This window comes from Rhea pennata, chromosome 13 (assembly GCF_028389875.1).
Source record: "Rhea pennata isolate bPtePen1 chromosome 13, bPtePen1.pri, whole genome shotgun sequence".
In the NCBI taxonomy this organism is placed as follows: Eukaryota; Metazoa; Chordata; class Aves; order Rheiformes; family Rheidae; genus Rhea; species Rhea pennata.
In genome coordinates, this window is record NC_084675.1 from 15,844,743 (window position 1) to 15,861,544 (window position 16,802).

Below are 16,802 nucleotides of genomic sequence, written 5' to 3' on the forward strand. Positions count from 1 at the left end.
ATGAGTAGGGTGTCAAGACTTCTGTTTGCTTGCTTTCTTAAAAAATACAGTACTGTAGCTTGAATGGAAAACAACAGCACAATGTTGCAGAAATTTATACTCATGTTGCATTCAAGTTTTACAAAATAAGATTGATTATATTATCTAGTGATTGCTATTGCAGATGTAAATTTTACTGTTGGCTTGCATCTGAAGCAGCATTTTGTTAATATCTCTTAGAAGAATATCAGAAACCAGAGACTATTCCTGGTCTGCCCTATCTGGCCTGCACAAGCCCAAGGGCACAGCATATTCTCAGGTGTCTTGTTCCCCATTGCCCTTGTTCCAGGGAGTTGTCTGGAGCATGTTATTACTCCTGTCCCTGGGGTAAGGGGGCAGCACAAGGGTGCAGTGGGATCTGCATCTTGTTCCAGGAACTGGTTCTCAGAGTTCAGAATAGCTGTGAAGTACAGTGCCTCTTACAGGCTGTTACTCTACTCTGCCCTGGCCCTGTCTGCAGGTGCACTGGCAAAAAGAAATAAGAGTCATTGTGGTCTCTCTGGGCTCGCTAGGGCCTCAAAAGAGGAGCCACATGCTTCTTTGGAATAAAGGATCTCTTTGCCCTAGTACTGGCCCTTCAACTTTCCAGCTTCAGCTACCACTAGTATTTCTTCATCTTTATGAATATATATGTGTGTGTGTGTATACACATATATTTGTGTGTATATATATATATGCAAACACACACGTGTATATATATATACACATATATACGCACACACAAATATTACCTGACATACGTGAATTGAAGACCACAGAGAGAATTCATGGCTTCACAGACCCACCGGCAGAACCCCTTGGCTCTGAAAAGTGGGGATGTCACCCCCAGAAATGTGAATGTCCCACCCTATTTTTACTTGTTAATAATCAATAATAAGAGCACTCATTAATCATAATAAGAAAGCAAAACACCAAAAAACACTCTGCTCTCAGGTTGGAGCCTCAGACATTTTGTTCAAATGTGTGACAAAGAGCAATGCAAAGTGGCCTGCTTCCAGCTTGCAGAGAGAGTTTTGGAAGAAGCATGCAAAAAGCCTTTGAATCTATCCACCCTTTTCACATTGAGCGGGCCATGGTAAAATATACAGCAATAAGAATTTTAGTTTAAAACAGACTCCATTAATATTACCAGTTTGTCTGAAATACGCACTATTAGTGTTATCCCCAAGTGCTATACACAGCTATGTTTTGTATTTTTAATCAGAGAATATAACATTATCATAGTAATTATGACATTAAACCTTTAAAACCAGTGTGTTTATTTCAGCTTGTATAATAAACTAAATAGGTGTTTTCTTTAGTTCACAGCAGAATCAAAACTTAATATGTGAACAGTCTGGGATAGACCCTGCTGGTCTGGGTCTTCCTCCCCATTCCATCCTCCCTTCTCTCTCCCTGTCCCCTCCCCACTTATTTTAATATAAAAAATACCAAGTTTTAATGTTCTTCTTTGGGATCTATCAACCTCCATTCCACCCACACATCCAGCAGAAGCTTGAAACAGCAAAGAAATTAATTAGAACTAAAAAAAAAAAAAAAACAAAAAAAACAAAAAAAAAAAAAACTTTAAAAGCCCCACTGGAGTGCAGCACAGCTATGGAATGATTTATGGATGAAGGGAGGAGATATAATGCTCTTCAGATGCATTTGAGTAGCTAATTACTAGTTGTCCATATAACTCAAAAAAATTTTTCATTTGAAGTTACTTTACTTTATCAAGTTATATATTCAAATAATATCAAAAGCAGCACTACCATTTTTTTCTTGACATTATTTAATGTCCTAATATTTGTGTACTAATCAAAAGTTAGAAATAGTGAAACTGCACTAACTCCCTTCAGAATAGCACTAGCAGCATCAGACATTTATCTATACTTAATGCTGGACAAATAGAGAAGGGCTGCTACATTTCTAAGTCTTCCCTAAAGGGCAGCCACTTTAAACATTTATTCTCCACCACCCACTCATTTCCTCATTGCCTTCATAGCAAAAAACATTTCCTACTTCCTATCGTCTTTAGGTTCAAACTAATCAGCTAATCAGCATCAATAGGCTGCATGCCAAAAGCTCTCAAAAGCAATAATAAATACCATATCTCTTATCTCTCAGCTAAAAGAATATCAAGCAATTTAAAAAATATATTTTTTAAAAAGAAGGTAGGGAAAAGCACTCTTTTGTTTTTATGTAAGTAGCCACCCTGGAAGAACAAATGGTATTTGAAAACCTCATAAACAGTAAGAAATAGCTTTTCAAGGAAATGAAAGTAATTTTTGTGGCCTCTGCTTTATCTCTATTTAGCAATTACTCTTGCCAATGCTAATTAGTCACATTATTAGTATGATTGTCTGCTTTTTTTCTTTGTAAAGTTACAGTAAGCTGGGCACAAAAACTATGTTTTTATCAGATTGTATACAATTCAAGAAATACTGTACTTAAGCCTAAGTACCTAGCTTGTTACATGTGCATTAGTTGGCTATACGTTTCAGCTGAGGTGACTCAGAGCTGGTGTGGATTAATAGAGCTGCATTAAGTTTCCCCAGCCTGCCCTTGCAGGGGTTTGGCTGCTGGGAGGATGAATGTGGTGTGGTGGTTTTCAGCTCCAGACAAGCTGGTTTTACTGGATGCTTTTCTAACACAAGCTGTCTTCAGAACACAGGTATGTTTGAAGTGGGTTTGTTTGATTGTTTTTTGTGATGATATACTAGAGATACTTATCTAGAAAGATGTTCTAGGGGTAGCAGTACAATGTTGTTTCTTGTGGAAACATTCAATGTTCCCAAATAATACGGGGAAGCTAAAAGTTCTTCTGTTTCTTGATACATCAGATTTAAGTGTTTAGAGTTTACAGGCTTTAATGATTACAGCTCATGGGCTAAAAAGAACAAAAAAAATTGTCTTTCAGCTCTAGGCAATTGCAGTGACTTCAATCTGTTTTGATGCTGGTCTTTACTGGTGAAAATCTGTTTAATTTGAGTGAATAAGGTTTGTTTTCTAAGTGATATTTTGTGCTTTTATAAACTGACAAATTTTTAAATTGGAGATGCTTGAAAGGAACGTGTTATTGCTGTGTTTTTAAGGGTTATTTTTTCAGTAATATTTTTAAATGAATGCTGACTTCATCTTGCTATCCAAAGGTAAAAAGAGTACCTGGGTTTCAGAAGTAAGTAGTTGTGGCAAAACTGTTGTGTAATTTTTCACTCAAGGAGAGGCATGGTTGGCCTTAGAATGTGGTGATTTAAATTTACAAAAACTACTTTTCTAAAAATTTTGTGGGGTTAAAATGATCTCCATATGATTCTTTCAATTAGCAATCTTTAATTTTGCTTAATAATGTTGTTCTCCACAAAGCATTCATGTTGTACCCCTCTCTCCCATTTTCTTATGGGAGACTAAGTGACTTTCGTTGTCTCATGTCACTATGGTGCTGTTGTGGGCTTCCACACATACCTATCTACACCATGGCTCATAAAGCTTAGTGAGAGTAAGTTCATTAAATTAGTTCCAGAAATTAGCAGACTCACAACTTCCTACTTGGATGTTTAATTTGTGACACAATCTTGGCAACAGGCTTCTGTTAAAAGCAACGCTTGCATCAAAAAAGCCCATTTAAGGAAAAGCAGTCCTATCTTCATTAAAACTAAGTTGTTGAATTTAAAATTTACTGATGATACTTATTGACATACAAACACTTTTTCCCTTAGAAAAATTAACTAATAAGAAGAGAGTACATTAAAATACCTTTCATTTCTACTTGCTTATGATTTATGGACCCAGTAAGTTCCCTTAAGTTTAGCACCTGATTCATAAGAACACATCTGGTTGTAGAGAAAAATTTAAGTGGCTATATAGCTACATTCTAAAAATCCAAAAGCAAATGCTAAACAGACCTTTTGATGCTGTTTTATATTTGTTTTCAATATAAAATAAAAACATCAATAAGAACACAGTGAAGCTCTTAAAGGCTTATGCAAAGAAGAGATGATGGCTCTGTTGCATCAGCATGCTAATTTTCACAGCAGTTAAAGACTGATTGGGAAGATTTTGAATGTGCTTTTATTTTTATTTGTATCCCATTGACTTTAGCAAAGTTACTTAATTTCACTGTGTTGCTATGTCTGAAAGCTGAGTTGAGGCTATTGAGGTTTCATTGCTGTTATTATACCTAAAAGGTTTTATCCCTGAGATAGGTTTTATTCTTTGTTAGAATAAACTATGTACTGATAAAGAAGAAGAAAAGTCAGCAGCCTCTTTTCTTTCTCTTTTTAAAATTACAAAAATCTATGCTACTTAAAATATTTATTTCAGAAATCTAAATTCAGGAAGTTTTGCAATGGACAACTAGTTCTCGGGTTTTATTTAAAACAGTAAACAGATTGTGTGCCAAGAGGAAAGTGTTTCTGTTTCTGTGCCATGCAGAGCAAGAAAGCCAACACCTCCATGCAATTCTCAGCTAGTTCTAGTGCCTGTAATCCTTGGAGGCTGTAGTGCAGATAAGCTTTCATCGTTAGGAACTCAGATCCCACATCGGCATCGGAGCTCAGTTTTGTGGGAGGGGGCTATGACGTTTGGCTCTGGAAGTGGCAGTAAGAGCCTGCTCGCCGCACCGTGCCCGGGGCAGTTAGCTGCTTCCTGACGACACTCCCCAAGCTCTAGGCTTGGCGCGTGAGGCGGTTGCTAGCCAAGGGCAGCAGCCATCCGAACTCTCTCTTCTGGAGCCTGAATTAGATTCATATCAGAGCTGCAGCTTTCCCCCAAAAGCCTGGAAAAAAGCCTGGAAGACCTGAGTGCTGCTCTGTGTGTGTGTGTGTGTGTGTGTGTATACACATACAGAGAGAGAGGGAGAGAGAGTGTGTGTGTGTGTGTGTATGTATATACACACATACATGTGTATACATAACTTTAATGAGAGAGATCTCATCTTTTATAAAATACTGTATTTTATGTAATGGTGTATTGGTTAGACCACTTGCTGCCAGGGTGGAATTCTTGCTGCTAAACTTGAATTCCTTGCACTGAGGAAATTCAGATACCTGTTTTCTTACCTGTAGGCCCTGCATGTAACTCACTGGGGTACCCTTATCGTCTCTTTTTGAAAATGTGTGGCAGCTGCAATTATACAAGTTCAGGGAAGAAGAAAGCAGTAGGGATTATGCATATGTGAATTGTGGCAGCATTCTTGAAGGAGTTAATGATGCAGAGGCGTAGAGTGCCCTTTCTAGGGCCTCAGGCTTGAAGAACTGTTGTGATGATCACAGTTTAAAAAGTTTAAAACTTTACATTTTAAACTGAAGATTAATTCTATTTAACAAACCTTTTTAAAAATTAGATTTCTAAATATAAGCTGTTTGACCAATTTCCCAGTTTCAAAATGAGTGCTACTTTAATTGCAGTGTCTGCAAGAATGAGAATATTTGTCTTTTTTTTTTTAAGAATGGCAGAGAAGTGGTGATGATGATGGTATCTACTGCACATATGAATTCATTTTTAATTTTGCCGATGGATGACCGATTAAATGCTTTGATTGTCCTAGTATTCTTGTAATTAGTTCTTAGATAGGCATTTGTCCATTGGCTACATTCACAGCTCTTTTGGACAGGTGACCAAGGCAGACATCTTCAGAAGTGACTGTATCTGGATTTTCAACAGCCTTATGGGTTCACAAATCACTGGAATGTATGTGAAGGGAAATAATGGCTTTCTCTTTTTTTCTTAATCCTGATACAGTTCAGCCTTCCCACAGGTGTTGCTGCTTATACTGGTCTAAAACAAACTAGGATGCTTGGTTCTAATACAGGCTATTTTCCTGTTTAAGGATTAACAGGCTGAGATGCTCTGAGGCAGGGAAAGTAACACTAAGATTAGGCTGGAAGCATGTTTCAGGCTATTAAAAAAAAAGTGAGGAAAGGTTGTCTCCTGAGATGAATTAAAATTATCTCAACAAAAGCCCTGAAGCATTTAGCTAAAATGTCTTCTTTCTTCCCAGACAAAAGTTCATTGGTAGGAATGGCCTAGTCTGTAGAGCGTCACAGCCTGAATTGCACTTGCTCTCTGGAGCTGTTGCTCTGAGAATTCTGAATATGGTGAAAGCTGACATGTTAAGAGATCTTCTGATACTTGCGTCTATTTTCCTCTTTTTATGATTTTTGATATTCTTCATTGAGAAGCGTTATAGCAGAAGCATCATAGCAGTATGATCTTCCTTGCTTAGCACCAATTAGAATGTTCTGAGTATATTTCTATTTGTAATTTTACATCATTGACTTTGGGAAAATTGTTTTTTTTTTTTTATGTTTGAGTAACTGAGGTAAGAATTGTTCTTCCTGTGTTATTCTTACCTAATCCAAATGATGCTTTTGTTTTTTAAACATAATAAAGAAGTGTTTCAGGAAAAATAAGCTTTTTTTTTTTTTTAATGTGATCGTGTACTGTGTTATTGCTTAGTATCTTCTGAGAGGTACTGACAAGATGCTCCGCTGTCTGACTTTCTGCCTTTAAACAAATGAGTGGCCTTGAAATTTAAAGAATTTGAAGTTTGGATTCAAATTTTGTAGCCAAGAGTCACTTAGGTTTTTTTAAGACCATTCTAGGCAGAATTGAGAGATGACAAAAATGTAGAAGACCCTGATTTCTAAAATAAATTAAATAATCAACATGAATAAGCCTAGAAGAAAAACAACAGGAAAAGTGAGTATAAGAGTAAGTGAGAAAGCAACAGTACTGAGAACATTTCAGACTCAACTCTAATCACTTCAGTACTAGAAATTTCATGTGACATTTGCTTGCATAAGACTTCCAGGTGACTTTTCAGACAGAAGAGATGTAGAATTGAACTTTAACTTTCTTAGAGTAATAAATGTACCAAAAGCTAGACTGTTAAAATAAGTGTTCTGTTCTCAATGTTAAGTGAGGAAATAGCCTAAGGGGCAATAGCAAGCATAATCTTTAGTATTTTGAAATGTTTTTTATATCAAATTTGAATTGAGGAATTTTGGAAAGGAATAAAAGAGATTATAGTACTTCTAGGAAAATTGAAAAGTACCTACTATGGGTAGTTGAATTGTTTTCTTGAAAGGACTTCCTGTGGATTAAGATACTGAGTGTTGTAAGTGAAGTCCTTAGTGCTTTGCATTAACAACCTACAGCTCCGTTTAACATTAACTGGATTATTGTCAAATAAATAAAGAAAAATGAGCTATCCACAAATGCCCTACAAGGTGATCCTGGCTTCCAACAAGTAAAACTAGATAGAAGTATAAACTTGCCATAATATTTCTGTAATTAAAATGTAAGAATTATCTGTCGGTATAGAGGCCATATGGAATTTTGTGGTTAATGACACTTTATACTGAAATAAAAATTGATTTAAGAGGCTAATATTTAGGAAAGTAGAACAGTTGTGTGTTTAATATTGTACATATTCAGGAAACCTGCTCTGAAAATGGAATACTTTGTGATTCATTCTATACCTTATTTATTGTGAATATTTTGTCCATAGAACTGGTATTAATAAATGTACCTAATTTCATTCTTCTATTAAAAAAAAAAAAGCAGCCTTTTAATCTAGATGATCAGTAAAGAATAAGTAATAAAAACGTATTTAGAATAAGCCATTTATTTTTATAATGATTCTGGAACAAATAAAAATACTTTTTTTGTGAAGTAATACTTTTCTTGAGTTGAAATTTGGGAAACTGTTTAAATCCACATCTTTCCACTTAATCTGCATCATCACTCTTCATAGTAGTAGTTATTCTGTGAAGTTCATACTTCATGTAAGGTTCACAAGCAGTTTTGCAACTCATACAGTAAGTCAAATAGCAGTTCTTGTAGTCTCTGTGAAAGGTAGTGAATGTAGAAACTACAGAATTACTTTTTTGGTAATCGGTCATAATTCTGAGCAAAGTGTAACAAAAGATTATCTTAATGTGATTCGTTTTCTGATATAATGAACAAATGAAATGCATTTTCAAGATAAAAACATCATTTACTGAAATAATTGTGCATTGTAAGCTGAATTTTTATTCCTCATCATTCATCCAAAATAAGCATATGTTTCATAAGCCTGAACTACAACTTTTTTATTTAAAAAAAAAAAAGAAACTTGCATTATTACTGGACTTTATACAGGCTATAGGACACAGTTGAGTATTCTCTGAAGGTTCCACTAAAGTACAGATTAGGTAGTAACAATCAGTATTGATGTAATAACCTAAAGGAGCTTTATATAAAGTTTTTCAGTGGCACTAAAGTTAATTTTGATACTGAGGCAGAAGAAAGAATGAAACTGTACGAATGGTAGTGTTTTCTCAGTAATTGCCAGGTAGTTTTTACTTTTCCGTTAGCAGAGTCATAAGCATCCCTGAAAAAGTTGCTTAAGATGTGAAGGAAAGTATTCAGCAAAATCTGTCCTGTTTTATTTAAATAAAACAAACTATTTTTCTATTACTTTCCCCAAAGACCCTAGGCTTCTAGATTCTGAACTCTTTCTGTGAAATGGGAGTTATGGCTAATATGCATGTGTTGACCACAGATAATTGTCCCTGCCATGCTTCGTACTTGCCTGCTGATAGCAAGTGTGTGTGTCCCCGGGGGGGGGGGGGGGGGGGGGGAAGGAACTTAAACACTTGATGTGAAGCAAGTCTTTCACTTCAGACCAAACTAATTTGATTGATACTGCTTGATACAGTCTAAGAGACAGTTGTCATAGCTCAGATAATGTAGAACAACTTATTCAGATACCTGGAGCATTTCTCAGTGGAGTATAATCTGGCTTTGCTTTTATCATGTGATCCACTACTCCCCAAATTTTAAGCTGTTTCATCAATAGCCAGACAGAAAGAAGGTGGATGGCAGATCTTGATGGGACTTACATTTCTTACGGGAAAATTCTGAGTACTGGCTCAGTGTGCAGTACTGGTCACAAAAGTCTTTGGGAGAGAAATGGAGAACATGTTTTGGGCGTAGTGTATAGTTATATGTCAGTCATGAAGCTTTTATATGCTCATCTTAGAAAGAAAAGATCCAGAAAAAAGAGCAGGCATGTTAAAAAGTATTAGATGGTCTCCCTGCACAGAGTTTGAGGAGACACTTGTTACTGGGACTGCAGGCTTTCTTTTTTAAGACATGAATTCCAGCTGTTTATTTCCCAAAATATGTCTTCATACTTACTGCATTTTTCAGTGCCACATATCCTAAATTCTGGTGCTTTTTGTGCAGTGACAAAGTCACAAAAATTTACGGGGATTTCTACTTAAGTTAATACTAAAAAGCTAAGTCCACGTTGTGCTTCAAAAGTAATATGATCAAAAACACATTTACATCATTCTACAATTGCCTTTGCTCCTTTAAAGGAACAAAATGTTTATAACACCACTGAAGTGTGTTAGACTTTGTGTGTCCTGTTGTCGCTTGAATCTCAGATTAGCAGCTACCTACAAGATAAAATAATGTTGCAATGTTTCCCAGCTGATCTGTGAAAAACACTAATTAATGAATCAGGTTGTGTGTGGAATTGAAACCACGATGATCAACCAACACCATTTTGTTTAGACAGGTCTAGTATTTGTGTTAGTCTTACAGTCTCATTTCCTAACAGATTCAGATAAAACATGAAGGGTGAAACAGTGATGAAGAGAAGATGATGAAAAGCCTGAATTTCTCCTGATTTTTGTAATTTATTTTTGCATCTCAGGTTGAAGGATGTTGTACTAACCTTTCATCCTTTTTGAGCGCCAGAACAAGATCACTGTTTTATGCTGTCATAAAGCCTTTTTCTAAAGGCAAATCTTTCAACACATTTGAGAAGGAGAACAGAACAAAACATACACACTATTGCCACAGTTACAAATGGGTTTGCCTGTCAAAACAAATCTGATGACAAAATTGAAGCAGTCAAAGAGACAAGAAGCATCAGAAACAGAGCAAAGCCTCTCGGATGTAGCTGGAGTTACTTTTAGTGGGAGGAGAAGAAAGCTGTTGGTTTCTGATATTCTAATAAATTTCCTATCAATGGAACAGTTTTAACGAGGTATCATAATGGACTGTTGATAGGGAGGAGACAAAATAAACAGACTAGTTTTTTTTCTATGCATATTTTCAAAAAATTTTTTTTTTAATCTACTTAGTGATTGAGCATGGTTTTTATTTCCACCCTCCCCTGGCAGACTAATTCATACAGGCTTTGAATCTCTAAACAACTTTCTGTAGATGTTAGGTGGAATTTAGAGTAACTTGCCTTGGGGCTTAGCCTTGAAATAAGAATGCCTGTGTGATTTACTGACCTTTACCTTGCACCTCAGTACTGCAGCACTTCCCCCCTGCCCCCGTTATCTTGCTTCATGTCTCCCTTTTGGCAAGGTGAGGAGGGTTCTGCAGTATCCAAACACACTTAGATTGTAGCCTGTTTTCTTTTTCCAGCTATGTATTGTGTGTGTTTATATTTTTAAAGGAAATAAGATATATATTGTTTATTTCTGGCATTAGAACATGGGCAAACTGAAGGACTGAAAAGAAACTTAGATATCATATCCAGATATTATTAGTCCCTTCTCTTGCTGACTGAAGTATTTGCTTTGAGAAAAGGTGTTTCCCTGCAGAATCTAATGCCTTTCTCCAAGGCTGAATTCTTTGAGAAAAGACACGGAATAGTATTTTGCCTTCACCTTGTTATACAAAAACACAAGTGATAACTAGTTTTTCCCTGAATTCAGTTTTAAGTGTGGTATCTTTTTGTAAGGAGGCTTGAGTGGATTTATTTAGGTGCGTTTGTATAATATTGAAGATACGTTGTTGTGGTAGCTTATATCTTTGCCTGGTGACTGTCACTTCTCCCTGCAGAAGGCATTTTGGTTCCAGGTACTTCAGTACCCTGGTACTTTAGGTTTCTGTCACGCTGTACTTGCGCTGTCTGCACAGATCTGCTGCCTTTGGCTGGCAGTTGTTAAAAATCAATGTTTTGTCAATTTGGCTGTGATGTTCCCCTAGTTGCATGTTGACAGTCTTTAATTAGTTTCCTCATACTAACCAAAATGCTTACTGCTTTCATGTGAAAGGAATTAACCAGTTTTCCCCAGTAGGGAAGAAGAGTAAATGGAAAAATTGAAGCTAACTTTTATTCATCTTTACTGCCACCTTGCACTGTGGAAAATCAGTCCCTGATAGTTTTCACAGTGGAAACTCAGCACAATGATTTTGCCAAAAATAGTTGGTTTTTTTATATAAGCTTTATGTGAGAAAATGAAGTCAGCTCAGCGCAGAAGAATGAATCATCTGCTGCTCAGAAGTACCTATTTTTGGAGGATACCTGAATGCATGTCCCTGATAGCGTATGTGAAGCTGATTAGCTGGACATGGTAGGCTTTTAATAAAGGTAAAGCTGTTCATGGGGGAAAACATTTCTTCAAGATGTTTCTCTGCCAGGGAATTCATGATTTCACTTTGCTGGAATGACTCCTGTAGCCTTTTATGAAATAGATGAGTGTGAGGAGGAACGCTAAGACAAGTGTGCTCCCTGACCTGCCAAAATGTGAGCTATAAGCAAAACGTGCCTATTTACTAGCAGGCAAAGTAGAAGCTTTCAGCTAGAATCTTGCACCTTCTTTACTCAGTACAACTGTACAAACTCTACAAGCTGTTTTTAAGTCTACGTAGGAAACAGGTGGGACAAATTCACCTTAGTTTTGATAAAACTCAAAGAAAAGATGTGAAACACTTATCTGATACAGTAGGAGAGAAGAGTAGGAAATGGAAAACAAGCATTAGTAGGAGCAGAAGCTGCTGGTGTGTTATTTTATTTCATTTTTAAATGCAATGTGTCTATTTTTGTAATGATTTTATCACTTGCCTCTTGAATACAGTAATTCTCAGAGGACTAATCTTTCCTCCTACGCTGCTGATGTAAGTGTGTGTTGTATTTGATGATCAACAGTATATTCCAGAAAGTCTTTTAAGCTAGAAGTGCTTGGAGGAAAAGGATCCTGTAACAGTGGCAAATCAATACATTTTTTTCATATTAGAGGAAAAAAATATATATATATTTGTTAGATAAATACACCACTATACAGCTTTTGCTTAGTTGCTTACCTATATGACTTCCAGAGATGATATGTTATTTTCACACCAGTCATTATGAAGCTTTGAAGTCTATTCAAAACAGATAGTTGATTATTTTTTTTCCATGTTAATATTGTAAGTAATTTTAACATTCACATTTGTGTGTTGAAAGTAGGTATGGTCTGGAGAATACCTCCTGGATTATTGCTTCAAGCATGAAGAACAAGAAAGCAGAAAGCCAGAACGCTATGTAACTCTAATTTGGAGCACTGTAATGTAGTTAAAGTGAGTAGAAATGCAACAAATGAAAATGAAATGGCATAAAGAAAAAGAGCAAATTATGTATTGTGTTTCATGAGTTTTGATAGAAAAAATTTTTGATCAAATCTGGATATATTTACAGCAGTGTGCAAGGCAATTTATAGAGGGAAAGAGTTCCGTAACAGCCCAACAACAGTCTCATGTCCAACAGAACAATAAATCAAGTTTGGTTTCAGACTGCTAAAAATTTGTTGTGGTAGCCCCTAACTTTTAGCAAAGACTGCAGTCTGGAACTGCTTATTAGATGGGAAATGTTTTGAGAATTAGATACCTTGGCATGAGATTTGCAACAACCAGGTATGCAGAGCAGCAGGCAGCTGAATGAACTGGTCAAGGAGGGATGCTGAGCATTGAGATGCAGGCAGACTATTTTTAAATTACTTTTTAGGACTGAAGGTGGCATCATGAGTGCAAGGAGGATAAGAAGCATTTTGGTTGTGCAACATAGTAGTTAAGTGTCTTTTATTGTGTCCCATTCTCTACTTTTGGGGCAGTGCCAATATTCCATGAAAAAAAAAAGGGGGGGGGGTTTCAGGACTCTATTTCGAGTTATTATTTGTGCTGTCTAGGCAAGTGGAGACTTCTGAAGTTTAAAATAAAATGAAGGAGAAATGGCGCACACAGCTATTTGCACTGAGAAAAAGCTCATGGGGGTGGAATTTGCAGATTTTAAATGCTTAGTTCCTACCAACATCCCACTTTTGATATTAATGATGTCCATGCAAATGTTTGAGATGGCACTGTAATTCCTAGCATGTAAATGGTGGCCTTAAGGAATAGGTTTCATAAAGCACTGGGAAATTGCTTTGCATGTGATCAGCGACGCAGTACGTAGCAGGAATCATACTTTCAATTAGAGATGGAAAAATGCCTATTATGCAACAGGTCTTTGTAATAGTCGATGCTTGAAAACTTGGTGTATATACTCTTTTAGATCTCGTCATAAATATTATCTTATTAATCTGTTATAGAAATGTTAGTGTGAACTGTATTGAATTCATAGTACCGTTAGTCTGGATTCTATGAGTGGGTTGAATTAAAAATAGATAGAGTCTGGCTTTATCAAAACTTGAGAAAAAGGAAGGTGTAGCTGAGCATAATCAAATGCCTTGCTGCCAGACTTGGCTGCTCTCTCAGGTGAATGCTTCCTTATGATGCCTTCATAGGATTTTGTAGGAAGTTAACATCAAAAAGCACAGGTTGTTGGCATGACAGCTCAACCGCTACTCTGTAGAACAGAACTAATCACACTGTTCACATCCATGAAAAGTAATTAAATATGAAATCATGAGAGGTTCCAGTCAGTATTGGTAGAATTGTTGTTCAAAATTCTGATGATTAGGACTGAAAGTTTTATTCTTGGGCAGTTAATATTAATTTTTCTGAAGTAGATAGTAGAGCACTGTTAAATGTGCATACCAAACTGCATTCTTGCTTAGAAAAAGAAACAATCTAAAGGATAGTAAAATGCAACCAAATGTGTGCATTGTTGGAGGATTATATTGTAAGAATTAAATACACCAATGAGTGATGTTCAAGCCCTGTTTTCCCAGTTAAGGTTAGCTATAGTAATGCAAATGTTAAAATGCATAAAAATGGAAAACAGATTATTTCTGAATTTTTACTTATGTGCTGGCAAATGAAGCAGAGAAATGCTGTTATTAGTATCAGATCCTGCCACAATTTAGAACAATGTCATTTTTTTAAAGAGTAAATACACAGAAAAGGTCTAGAGACACCTTTTTTTTTTTCCAAAAATGTAAGAGGCACAAGAGAACAGATACAGTCCAAAAGGGAATTGGCTTGGAACTGATGTAAAGTAATAAGGATGGTATGAAAATCTAAGGGAAATCTTTCATTTGGGAAGATAAAAAAACAACAGAAAGATTTTAAAGACCTAGAGTGCTACTGAACTAGGATCTGGCGAAAGAGGATTGTGAAATATTAAGCATTTGAAATGTTTTGTTCATATGGGAGTTCATTTGAAATTGTTGATTTTTATTATGCAGTTCATGTTAATGGATATTTGACTCTAAGGCTGATTGTTAATGAAGAACAAATGAAATCTATCCTTAATGTTATGCCATAGCATATCACCTTGAAACTTTTTTTTAATTTTAATAATTCAGCAGAGCTGGACTTGATCTGTGTTTTGATTGAAAGCTATGAGATGCATGGAGTAGTGGTGGTGACAGACCCCTGGACCACTTAATGACAGTTCATGTTACCTTCAGTGAGCCCAAACAACTGTAGCCTTTTATAATCTCATATTATATAAGATCAGAAAAAAAATTGGAAGGTTTGGTGAGGCCAGGCAATAAAACCTGCATAATACTTTCCATAACTAAACTGTTTCTCGATCTTACTAGCTGTAGGTGAGTTTGTGGGGGGGGGGGTTGTTTTAACTCTTCTATAAATGCTAAATGATTGTTTTTCTCCTCCTATGACCTTCAAATGGAAATTTACTTCAGGGTTAAAGGTCTGTTTCTGAAATATTTTAGAATGGTCCAGAAATACTCATTCAAGTTGGTGATGAATTTTCTGTCCCATGTCTATGGGAAGGGTGAAGTTCCTTGATAGGTTTTTCCCATAGAAAAATACTGATTTATGAAATTGAAGTCTTTTGCTAAATGTGAAACTTTAGGTCTAGGGATGGACTTCAGTCATCAGAACCAAGGGGAGAAAGCCTTTTGTATTCCCTTCCCCACTCCTAAAACACTGACCTCCATAGCTGTTGCCCGTAACCTAGCAGTCAGGATTGCAGCCTGGCTTTTGCAAGCATTCATGCCAAGTGGGGTCCCAGGAGGCTCTAGACATGGCCAGACACCCGTTGTGTAGTAGCAGGCTAGTAAAATATTGCAGGCTGATGGAAGCAAACCTGCAGAGCATGAGAGTTGTAGTTGAGGAGGACCTGACATCCACCATGTGTGCTTTTTGGGCTCTTTTTTATTAGCAGTAGTCTGGCTCTGTAGAAATATATGTTGGCAGTTGGAGTGCCACACTGCCACGCTGTGGTTATTTGGAAGATAGATGACAAGTGAAGAATCTCGTCTGTGTGCCCCTAAAACCAGAATATGGGCCTTTGATCATGGTTAATGCTCCGCCGAGGTGAGACAGGCTTGCGTAAGGCTGCTAGTCGTACCGCCGTTCCCGCAGGCGTATCTCCTCTCTAACTGTGTTACGTTTCATTGACTCCAGCCCTTGTCTTTGGAAAACTTTCATGCTCTTAAGAGTACTGCGCTTTGAAGTAACCTGAGGGGACTATCATGGGAACCAACATAAGACCCAGTCATTTTGCTTTTTATGCAATATCTTCCTCCCCCCCCCCCCCCTTCTTGGGCTTCAGGTATACCCTGTGTGTTCAATATAAGCTGATAACTTGCTAAGCAGGGCTTTAAGCTCGTTGTTCAAAAACATCAGCCATCAAGGCTAAATGGGTTCCCTTAGGGGACCTTTGTAGCTCTCTTCCTCTAAAAAGTCCTTTTTGGACTGCGCTGTCTCTTCAGTCAAGGTGCTTGAGATGAAAAACCTACATGTAATCAATGAAATGAGCTGAGAAGAATTTTTTGTTTGTTCTAAAGGGGTCTCCCTCAAGTATCTGTGGCCCAAAAGAGGGAGCCATCAACCTGTGGGGGTTAAGGGGCGTGTGGACAGTGACCAACTCCAGGGGAGCCTGGAGGCTGTGCCTCATTCCCGATGGGCACTGAGGCTGGCACAGGGCTGCCCTGTGCAGTCCCAGCTTCTGTGGCACGGTGCGGTCAGCGCGGAGACAGCCCTCCACGCTGCGTGAGCATGGAGGTCCCTCGCCCTGGGGCCGTGTCATGCAGGGTACGGGCCTTGGCCCGAGGATGAGGAAGTCTGGGCACATCTGAGCCAAAATAAAACAAAAGGAGTGAACTTCTGAAATGTACCCTTTAGTGAGGGCGCTGTAATTAGTCCTCAGTTCCTTTTGAATCTGAGTGGGGTTCTCTTGAGTGTGTCCTAACTGCTGATTTATCTCATCAACAGGGAAAGTACTCGAGTGATTATCAATCTATTTAAGCTTCTGTATCTCAAAACAGATTTCTTCAGCTACAGCTTGGAAGTAGTGCAAAGCAAGTACAGACCATTAAATTGTTATATTATTTAGCTCTGTCTTACAGGGCTGAGAGATGCTAATCATAAATTTCAAGTCTTTTGAAGGCAGGCAATTTGCAGCTGGCTCAAGGGGTAGAGAACAAAAGAAACGTGCAGGGTTATACAGTGACTATCACAGAACTAGAAGGAGAAATCGTGAGGCTTAATTCATTCTTCTCCACTTCTAAACACATTAGAACATATTCTTTAATGGTGTCAGGTCTCAATATCAGTCTTGCAGGAATTGGAGATCAGTTTAAATGCTCAAATTCATT